The following is a 10,362-nucleotide window of genomic DNA, read 5'->3' on the forward strand; positions in this document are numbered from 1 at the left end:
ACAGACTAAGAAAAAGATTGCAGACGCAAATTACCAATATCAGGAATGAAATGGGAAACATCATAATAGACTCCACAGACATTAACTGGATAATATAACACTACTTACAAACAAGTCTATATCCAAAAAGTTGGCAACTTAAGTGAAGTAAATGATTTCCTTGAAAGATATAAACTCCCAAAACATATAAAAAAAATAGGTAACCTGAGTTGTAAAAAAAAAACCTATATATAGTAAAGAAATTAAATTTGTAGTTGAAAACCTTCCATCAAAGAAAACTCCAGGTCCATTGGTTTCACTAATTGGTCCTACCAAATACTGAAGGAACAAAAAAATACCAATCCTATACATTCTCTTCCAAAAATACATCACAACCAAGTGGAGTTTATCCCAGGAATACAAGGCTGGTTCAACATTTGAAAATCAATCAGTGCAATTCACCATATTAAATATAAAGAAAAGTCACATGATCCTGTCAACAGATGGAGAAAAATCTTTCAACAAAATTCAAAACCCATCCATAATAAAAACTTAGTAAACTAGAAATACCATGACATCTACCATAAAAACCTCAGCCATCATCATAATTAATAGTAAAAGATTGTTGCCCCCCATGATAAAAAAACAAGACATTTTCACTCACCACTCTTATTCAACATTGTATTAGAAATCTTAGTCAGCACAATAAATCAAGACAAGAAATAAAAGGCATCCAGATTGGAAAGGAAGAAATAATATTGTCTTTATTGACAGATGACATCATTGAATCTGTAGAAAATCCCAAAAAAATATACAAATAAACCTCCTAGAATAAATAACTTTAGCAAGGTAACAGAACACACTGTCAATATACAAAAATCAATTGCATATCTACATGCTAGCAACAATAGCAACCCCTCAAAAATGAAATATTTAAGTATAAACATAATGAATCATATGCAAAACCTTTATCCTAAAACTACTATACTGATAGAAAAATAAGGGAAAAAACTGAAATAAATGGAAAAATAAGATATATTGTATTCATGGATTGAAAGACTCAACATTGTAAAGATGTCTATTCTTCTTAAATTAATCTATAAATTCAATGCAATCCTATTAAAAGTCCCAGCAGGAGTTTTTATACATATTGACAAGCTGTTTCTATAATTCATAAGGAAAGGCAAAAGAACTAGAAGAGCCAAAACAATTTTGAAAAGTAATAAAGTTGGAGGACTTAAACTATCTACTTTCAAAACTTACTATAAAGACATAGTAATCAAGACAATGTAGTGTTGGCACAAAGTAAGCATATAGATCAATGGAATAAAATACGTACATTTATGGCCAATTGATTTTCAACAAAAGTGTCCAGACAATTCTATAAAGAAAGGATAGTCTTTTAAAACAAATGGTGCTCTTGCCTCCTTTGTCAAATATTAATTGAGCATAGTGGTTTGATTTCTGGGTTCTCTATTCTATTCCATTGGTCTATATGTCTGTTCTTGTGTCGGTATCAGGCAGTTTTGAGAACCATGGCTTTGTTATATAGCTTGATATCTGGTATTGAGATCCCTCCTACTTTGTTTTTCTTTCTCAGGATTGCTGCAGCTATTTGGGGTCTTTTATTATTGCAGATGAATTTTTGGAGAGTTCGTTTTGGGTCTGTGAAATATGCCGTTGGTATTTTAATGGGGAGTGCATTAAATCTATAGATTGCTTTGGGTAGTATGGACATTTTAATGATGTTGATTCTACCAATCCATGAACATGGTATGTTCTCCCATCTGTTTATGTCTTCCTCTAGCTCCTTTTTCAGTGTCCTGTAGTTTTCTGCATATAGGTCTTTTACCTCCTTAGTCAAGTTTACTCCTAGGCATCTTAATTTTTTTGGTGCGATGGTAAATGGAATTGCTTTTTTAGTCTCCCTTTCTGTACGTTCATTATTGGTGTATAAAAATGCCATAGATTTCTTGGCGTTAATTTTGTATCCTGCTACGTTGCCGAATTCATTTATTAAGTCTAATAATTTTTTGATGGAGTCTTTAGGGTTTTCTGTGTACAGTATCATGTCATCTGTGAACAATGACAGTTTTAAGTCTTCTTTTTTAATTTGGATGCCTATTATTTCTTCTTCTTGTCTAACTGCTAAGACTAGCACTTCCAGTACGATGTCAAACGGCATGGTGAAAGTGGGCATCCCTGTCTCCTTCCTGTTCTCAGGTGAAATGGTTTAAGTTTTTGCCCATTGAGTATAATGTTGGCTGTAGGTTTGTCATATAAGGCTTTTATTATGTTGAGGTATGATCTTTCTATTCCCATTTTGTTGAGGGTTTTTATCAAGAAAGGGTGTTGGCGAAGACAGAACTTAGAAGACAGAACCTACACAGAACCTAGAGACAGAAGAACTTCACTGGAGAGAACATGGCAAAAGATCCTGGACAGAAACTGGCAACAGAACCTAGAGACAGAACCTAGCGAGAGAACCTGGCTGAAGAACCTAGAGACAGAACCTGGCTACAGAACCTGGATAGAACATGGCAAGAGAACCTGACTAGAACCTGGTGACTGAACCTGGCTGGAGAACCTGGACAGAACCTGGCTGGAGAACCTAGTGAGGGAACATGGCTACAGAACCTGGCTGGAGAACCTAGCAAGAGAACATGGACACAGAATCTGGCTGGAGATCCTGACCAGAACTTTGCTGGAGATCCAGACCAGAACTTGGTTGGAGATCCTGGCTAGAGATCCTGGCTAGGCTGCTGATCAACTGAAAAAAAAAAGAAAAAAAAAAAGAAAGAAAGGGTGTTGGATTTTGTCAAATGCTTTTTCTGCATCAATTGATTTGACTATGTGATTTTTATTTCTCAATTTTTTTATGTGATGTATCACATTTATTGACTTGCAGATATTGTACCATCCTTGCATGCCCAGGATAAATCCTACTTGGTCATGATGTACTGTTGGATCCAATTTGCTAGAATTTTGTTGAGGATTTTGGCATCTATGTTCATGAGGGATATTGGCCTGTGCTTCTCTTTCATTGTGTTGTCTTTATCTGGATTTGGTATTAGGGTAATTCTGGCTTCATAGAATGAGCTTGGAAGTGTTCCTTCAAATAATGGAGTCAAGACAGTCTCGTAAATAAACGGTGTTGGGAAAATTGGACAGATACATGCAAAAAAAATGAAACTAGACCACCAACTTACATCATATACAAAAATAAACTCAAAATGGAGAAAGGACTTAAACATAAGACGAGAAACCATAAAAATATTAGAGAAACCCACAGGCAGCAAAATCTCAGACATATGCCAAAGCAATAGCTTCACTGATACAGCTCCTAGAGCAGTGATAGCGAACCTGACACGTGTGTCAGAGGTGACACGCGAACTCATTTTTTTTGGTTGATTTTTCTTTGTTAAAATGGCATTCAAATATATTAAATAAATATCAAAAGTATAAGCCTTTGTTTTACTATGGTTGCAAATATCAAAAAATTTCTATATGTGACACGGCACCAGAGTTAAGTTAGGGTTTTTCAAAATGCTGACACGCCGAGCTCAAAAGGTTCACCATCACTGTCCTAGGGCAATGGAAACTAAAGAGAAAATAAACAAATGGGACTACATCAAAATAAAAAGCTTCTGCACAGCAAAAGAAACCATCAACAAAACAACAAAAAAGCCAACTGCATGGGAGAACATATTTGCCAATGTTATCACCAATAAGGGTTTAATCTCCAACATTTACAGGGAACTCATACAAGTTAACAAAAGGTAGATAAACAACACAATCAAAAAATGGGCAATGGACCTAAATAGATACTTTTCGAAAGAGGACATAAGGAAGGCCAAGAGACATATGAAAACATGCTCAAAGTCACTAATCATCTGAGAGATGCAAATCAAAACGACAATGCGGTACCATCTCACACCTGTCAGAATGGCTAACATCAACAAATCAACAAATGACAAGTGCTGGTGAGGATGTGAAGAAAAAGGAACACTCGTGCACTGCTGGTGGGAATGCAGACTGGTGCAGCCACTGTGGAGAACAGTATGGAGTTTCCTCAAAAAACTAAAAATGGAACTTCCATTTGACCCAGTGATCCCACTTCTAGGAATATATCCCAAGAAACTAGAAACACCAGTCAGAAAGGATATATGCACTCCTATGTTCAAAGCAGCACAATATACCATAGCTAAGATCTGGAAACAGCCTAAGTGCCCATCAGTAGATGAGTGGATTAAAAAACTGTGGTACATCTATACAATGGAATACTACGCTGTGATAAAAAATAAGGAATTCTTACCATTTGCAACAGCATGAATGGAACTAGAGAGCATTATGCTAAGCGAAATAAGCCAGTCAGAGAAAGATAAATATCACATGATCTCACTCATTTGTGGAGTATAATGAACAACATAAACTGATGAACAAAAATAGATCCAGAGACAGAGAATCATCGATCAGACCGTCAAACCTCAGAGGGAAGGTAAGGGAAGATGGGGTAAGGGGGAGAGATCAACCAAAGGACTTATATGCAAACATATAGGCCTAACCAATGGACACAGACACCAGGGGGGTGAGGGCATGAGTGGGGGGTTGGGGGGACAATGGAGGGATTAGGACACATATGTAATACCTTAATCAATAAAGAAAATAATAATAACAATAATAAATAAATAAATAAATAAATGGTGCTGAAACAATTAAATTTCCACATACCAAAAAAAAAATAAAAATTTCCTTGACTCATATCTTACTCCTTATATAAAAATTAGCCCCAAATGGGCCATAGACTTAAATATAAATCTATGAACTTCTAGAAGAAAATATAGAAAATGTTAAAGACTTTTGGTTAGGCAAAGGATTCTTAGATAAAACAAGAGTTTGATTGACAAAATGATTGATAAATTGGTTTATCAACATTTAAAAAATTCTGCCCTAAGGAAAGATACTGTTACAGGAATAAAAAGATAAGGCACAGACTGGGAAAATTAATTTATAAATCACATTTCTGACAAAGGATATATATCCAGATTATGTAAAGAACTCTCAAAACTTGACAATAAGAAACAACCCCCCAAAAAATAACTAATCAATATTATCCCTCATAACATTTCTATGCTATAAGTTCTTATTTGAATTTGTACATTTTTTCCAGTCAGTTATAGGTCCAAACTTCTCACCAGTTTTCATTTGTACCATATTATTTGACAAGAAAACAAGGCTTTGGTCTCTGTTAACCTTGATGTAGTTTAGATTAATCTAAAAAAAACTATTAGTTTGTTGCTATATTTTTTAACTCAGGAGATAAATTTTATATAAGTTTTTAGTAAAGAGACTACTTTTCCTATCAAATAAATTTGGTTCTTTAAACCAGCGGTCGCCAACCAGTGGTCTGCGGAACACTGGTGGTTCGTGAGGTCTGACAGGTTGGTGACCGCTGCTTTAAACAACAAAAAAAGTTATAACTTTCTGAGCCATCAAAATTTATTTTCTCACCTTTTAAATAATGAACCCTGAGCATGAATCACCACATTTTTAATCACCATACTTCCTCCTTCCCCTGCTATGAAAACTAAACAATTCTGGAACACAATGATGAAAGAAATGACCCTTATTATCCCTTTGCTCATATTTCTTCACTTATTTCTCATCACCTGGTACCATGTTTTCTAAGTCATTGTAAATCATGTTTGGGAACAATGTCAGGTATAACAAACAGATTCTGCATGAAAGAAATCCTTTAAGATCAAGTTATCCAATATGTAACCCTCTTTTTCTAAGTGAACATGTGTCTTTTTGTCTTTTTTTCCCCCCAATGCCATACCTGCTCAGACTACTACATTTCCCTGCTGGCAACCAGAGAGACAATAAACCTTTAAGATTATCCCACTGTGCCCAGCGAGTTTCTTCTCTTAATCTGTTTTATTTTTCATTGTAGTATTTCACATCACCTGACATATGAAATAAAACATAAACAAATGTCTCATTGCAGTAAATTGTAAGCTCCATGAGAAGAGACTTTGTCTTTCTTGTATACTCTTTTATCACCAGCACCCAGAACTGTGTCTGGCACACAGTAGATGCTCAATAAATATTTATGGAATGAATGACTACCCAAGGTATCTCTCTACCTCATTCCCTCACAATCTTCCAATGATCCTGGCCAACCCATGGCAGGACTGCTGATGGAAACAACACAATATGCTCCCTGTCGCTCCCTCCTTTCTATGAGGATTCGTGACAGGTCTTTTTTGCCAGTTTCTGTGCTACCTAGATACTGAGGATGGAGGATCATGAGCAGTAGCACCCCTGGTTATCCAATCTAACCCCAAATTTCCACCAGTGTCCACCCTATCAAATGGTAACAAAAAGCAGCACTCACCTCATACTTCAAATGAAAACAGGCTGAATACTTTCAAAGCAATAGACGGGCTGGTTTCCTATTAAACACACCTATGGAGTATTCACTCGCTGGACTTGCTGCCTGCAAAATCTTTCTCTAGTCCAGGATCTACCACTAACTGCATCTTCAGCAAGTCCCAGCCTTTAAAAGGCAGGAAACAATACTGAAGACATGACACAAGCGGGCATGGGGGAGGGGAAGCGGAGGCACCGGGGTAGGCTGGGGAGTGGGAGGCACAGCAGAACCACCTGTGAAGCCTTTTCAAACTACACAAGGGCCCATCCCTAAAGCCCTCCACCCTAGTCCAGCCCTGGAGAGTTACCACCACAGAGCGAGTCACTGTTGCTGTTACTAATGAAAGTCCGAAAAAACTCAGAAAAACTTTCCCAGGTTTTGAGTGTAAGTTATTTGAAGAGTGGGACCAAGATGTATGCTTCTTAGTGACACCCAGAGTGGTACCTAACATTGGGGACTCCTGTCTCTACCTGCGTCTCCAACCGCAGCTCCTTTCTTCCCAGCAGCCACACCATATCCTGCTATAGGACTGAACTTCTGATTGCCCACAGAAGCCATGCCTTTCACCGTCTGGCCCCACCGGTGGGAGACACAGTGGCCTGCCTACCTAATAGCCCGCTGGGCAGTCTCGCTTTCCTCCTTGCTAACAGAATTCCGATTTTGTTTAAGTCGAGCATCGATGTGTTCAGGGGAGGTGAGCCCTCCCCCAGCCCCAAATTGCTTGCCCAAACATTCATAGCCACTGGTTTAGGGTGGCCATGTGACTCTTCTTGCCAATGGCACATGGAACTTCTAGGAAATGTTGTCCTTTGTTATCTAGAGAAACACAAGAAGCAACCCCCGTCCCTTCCTTTCTGCTCTGGATGCGACCCCACGAAGGCAGCATGGAGTTCCAGTCCCCCTGTGACAGGGCAGAGAAAACCAAGGGAATCTTCCAGGAGCCAACCTAGAGCTGAGACTACTTTGAACTGCCTGCCTCCAGGCTTCTTACACAAGAGGGTAAAGTCACCTAAATAATGTTACAATAGAAAGCTCTATAGGATACCCTACCACATGGCCTGAGAAGTCCCTCCAACTTTTTCTCCTACTCATCTCCAATTTAAAGGACAATTACAATGTCCTTGGGAAGTCTTCACTCTATCCCCAGTAAAACAGTCCCAGACACTGCCTTTCCAGCTAGACTCTGAGCTCAGAAGCAAGCAACTTCACCCTTGGCAGAGGCCTTATCATATGTTGGGTACTAATTAAATGCTGAATGAATGAATGAATGAACAAAACAATGAATGAAAGGATGAACATGCAAGATGCCTTTGAGCCTTCGATAAAGACCTGATGACTGACAGACAGAATAGGGCATCCAGGCAGTGTGCACTCTGCTACAGACATCTTCAGATGGTGGTGAGCAAAGGCTGGGATGGTACAACGGGCATGCCCTATGATTACCTGCCCAGGATGCAGCTTCTCATTGGGGACTGCCCCTCCCCAAACCCCAGCAGCCGGGGTGGCACTATCCTAGTAGCTAAACTAATCTCCCCAAACACGGGTGGGACCTGGGTAAAGTACCACTTCTATGGTGGAAACCTGCTCCCTGTCCACTGAGATGGCCTGGCCTGCTTTGGTCAAGCACCATGGTCGGCAAACTGCGGCTCAAGAGCCACATGCGGCTCTTTGTCCCCTTGAGTGTGGCTCTTCCCTAAGCCTTAGGAGACCCTAATTAAGTTAATAACACTGTACCTACCTATATAGTTTAAGTTTAAAAATTTGGCTCTCAAAAGAAATTTCAATCGTTGTCCTGTTGATATTTGGCTCTGTTGAGTTTGCTGACCACTGGGCTAGTATATAAGTAAGACGTGCTTAATAACAGAGGAGATGGAAGAGACTGCCCCCCCACACACACACACACACACACACCCTCTCTCTGAAGAAACAGGTAAGCCTGAAGGTGCCATGCTATTTGTCACTCCACCGTAAGAACCCGTCAACACAGGAGGGGAAAGAGCCAAGATACAAATGAGAGAGGAGCAGCCCTGCAACCTGATAGGAGCTCCTGGATCTAACTGTGCCTGAAGCGAAAACCCTCAGCCTTTCATTCACGTGAGCCAGTCAATTTCTATGTTGCATAAGGCAATTTCCAAGTGAAGAAAACAACTCAAAGAATTCTGACAAATGTAATGAGCAGGCTGATAACACCTTCTGTCCGCAGGGCCTGCGCACCCGCACCTCTCCATCTTGGCCTCGGGATTGGTGTCAGAAGTAAGGCAGCTGGGAGGAGGCCTAGCCATGAACAAGTCAGAGTGGTGCAAAAAGAGAAAAGAAAGAGCGAGCGCTGGCCTGCTTGCTCAATGGTGAGAGTGTCAGCCCACAGACCCAAGGGCAGAATGAAGGGTCAAGGGTTCAATTCCCGGACAAGGGCACATACCTCTGTGTTGCAAGTTCAATCCCTGAGGCTACCAATCCTCCTCCCCCTCCTCCTCCTCCTCCTCCTCCTCTCCCCTCCCCTCCACTCTCTCTAAAAAATCAATGGGAAAAAAAATATCCTAGATGAGAAAAAATAAATTAATAAATAAAAAGAAAGAAAAATGCCCACTCCCCTCAAAAAACACACCGCCAGCACCCCCAGGGTTCCCCCTAAGAGAGGGTAATCTAAGCCTCCTGGCTCTGCCTTCTGTGCAGAAATGTGTGGGGGCCTCTGGAAGGTGTAGAGTGTTGCACCAACACCTAGAGAGTGGAGGGAACTTCTCCACCGAGCACGGTGCTGTGCACTTCAGGAACAGCATACAGCTTAGGGCTCTTCTAAAGACTAATACCCATTGTACCCGTGAGGGAACTGGGGATCTGCGAAGTTAAGTAATTTGCTCAAAGCAACACAGCTAGTAACTGGAATTTAAGTACTACTCGGGACTTTTTCCACTTTAGGCCCCGGGAAATGGTGAGCACACCTCCATCTCTCACGCTGCCCAGGGCGCAGAGACCCGCACCTTACCCCCTAGGCCCCCGGGGGTCGGAGCAGCTTCGCACACCGGGTTCTCACACGGTGCCGGTCGGCTACTCGACACCAACTCCAAGAGTAAAGAGCCGGGCGGAGGGGCAGCAGCGCCGCGCGGGGCCTGGGAAGCGCCGCAGACCGAGAGCTGAGCTCCCCGGCTCCTGCGTCCTGAACCCCCGCACCAGCTCCGCTCTCCCCGCAGCAGCCCGCGCACCCCGCCCCCTCCCACCCGCTGGGGTGCTTGCGCCGCCCCCGCTCCCGCCCCGTCCAGATGTTTGCAGCTGTTCGCCGTACGCCAGCGGCCGGACCGGACCCCAAGGCTGTGCCCCGGCCCCGCGCGCCTCGCTCCCCCCGCGCGCCGGAGAGGGGCGACCCGCACAGCCCCCCGCCTCGCAGAACCCCGGCGCGGGCTCCGCAGTCCCCCCACCCCCACCCCTCCGCCCCATCCGACCACCCTCCCGGGCCCGCAGCGCCGCCCGCTCACCTGCGCCGCCCGCGCTCCGGGCTCCCGCCTCCCGCCTCGGCTCCAGCGCCCGCCGGGGGCCCGCTGTTGGCTGCGGCGCACTGGGCGGGGCGGGGCGCGGCTCCTCCCGCCCTGCGACACCTGGGACACCCCGAGGGGGCCGAGGCCGGACCCGTGGGTCCCCGCGGGCCGGGAGCAGCCGGCTCCAGCTCCGCGGGCAAACCTCGCAGATCCTCTGCGGGCGAAAGGGAGGCCGGCCACCGCGTTAGCTGACACCTGGGACGCTCAGTGCCTGGGAGGCGGCGGGGAGCCAGGGCCCGGCTGCTCCCACCCCCGCCTGGCCGCTCAGGAAATGAACTCAGAGGGAGGGAGCTGGACGCAGCGGAGCTCAGAGGGGGAGGCCACCCCTTTCTTTGTAGAACATGGAAACCGAGACCCTCGGGGTGGAAATGACTGGGCCAAGGGCACAGGCGAGTTAGTTCAGAACTGGAAGGACTCAGA

General features: G+C 43.4%; 1 protein-coding gene across 1 annotated transcript in view; it reads right to left on the reverse strand.

Moving 5' to 3' along the window:
* Positions 1 to 9,943, reverse strand: part of LYPD6B (LY6/PLAUR domain containing 6B) — a 166,946-nt gene extending 157,003 nt beyond the window's left edge. The window contains exon 1 of the mRNA XM_081095131.1: positions 9,883 to 9,943. The gene's annotated coding sequence lies outside the window, so the exon portion shown is untranslated. The remainder of the gene's footprint in view (positions 1 to 9,882) is intronic.
* Positions 9,944 to 10,362: the final 419 nt, after the last annotated feature.

Source organism: Myotis nattereri, assembly GCF_964212035.1.
Source record: "Myotis nattereri genome assembly, chromosome: 7".
Taxonomy (NCBI): domain Eukaryota; kingdom Metazoa; phylum Chordata; class Mammalia; order Chiroptera; family Vespertilionidae; genus Myotis; species Myotis nattereri.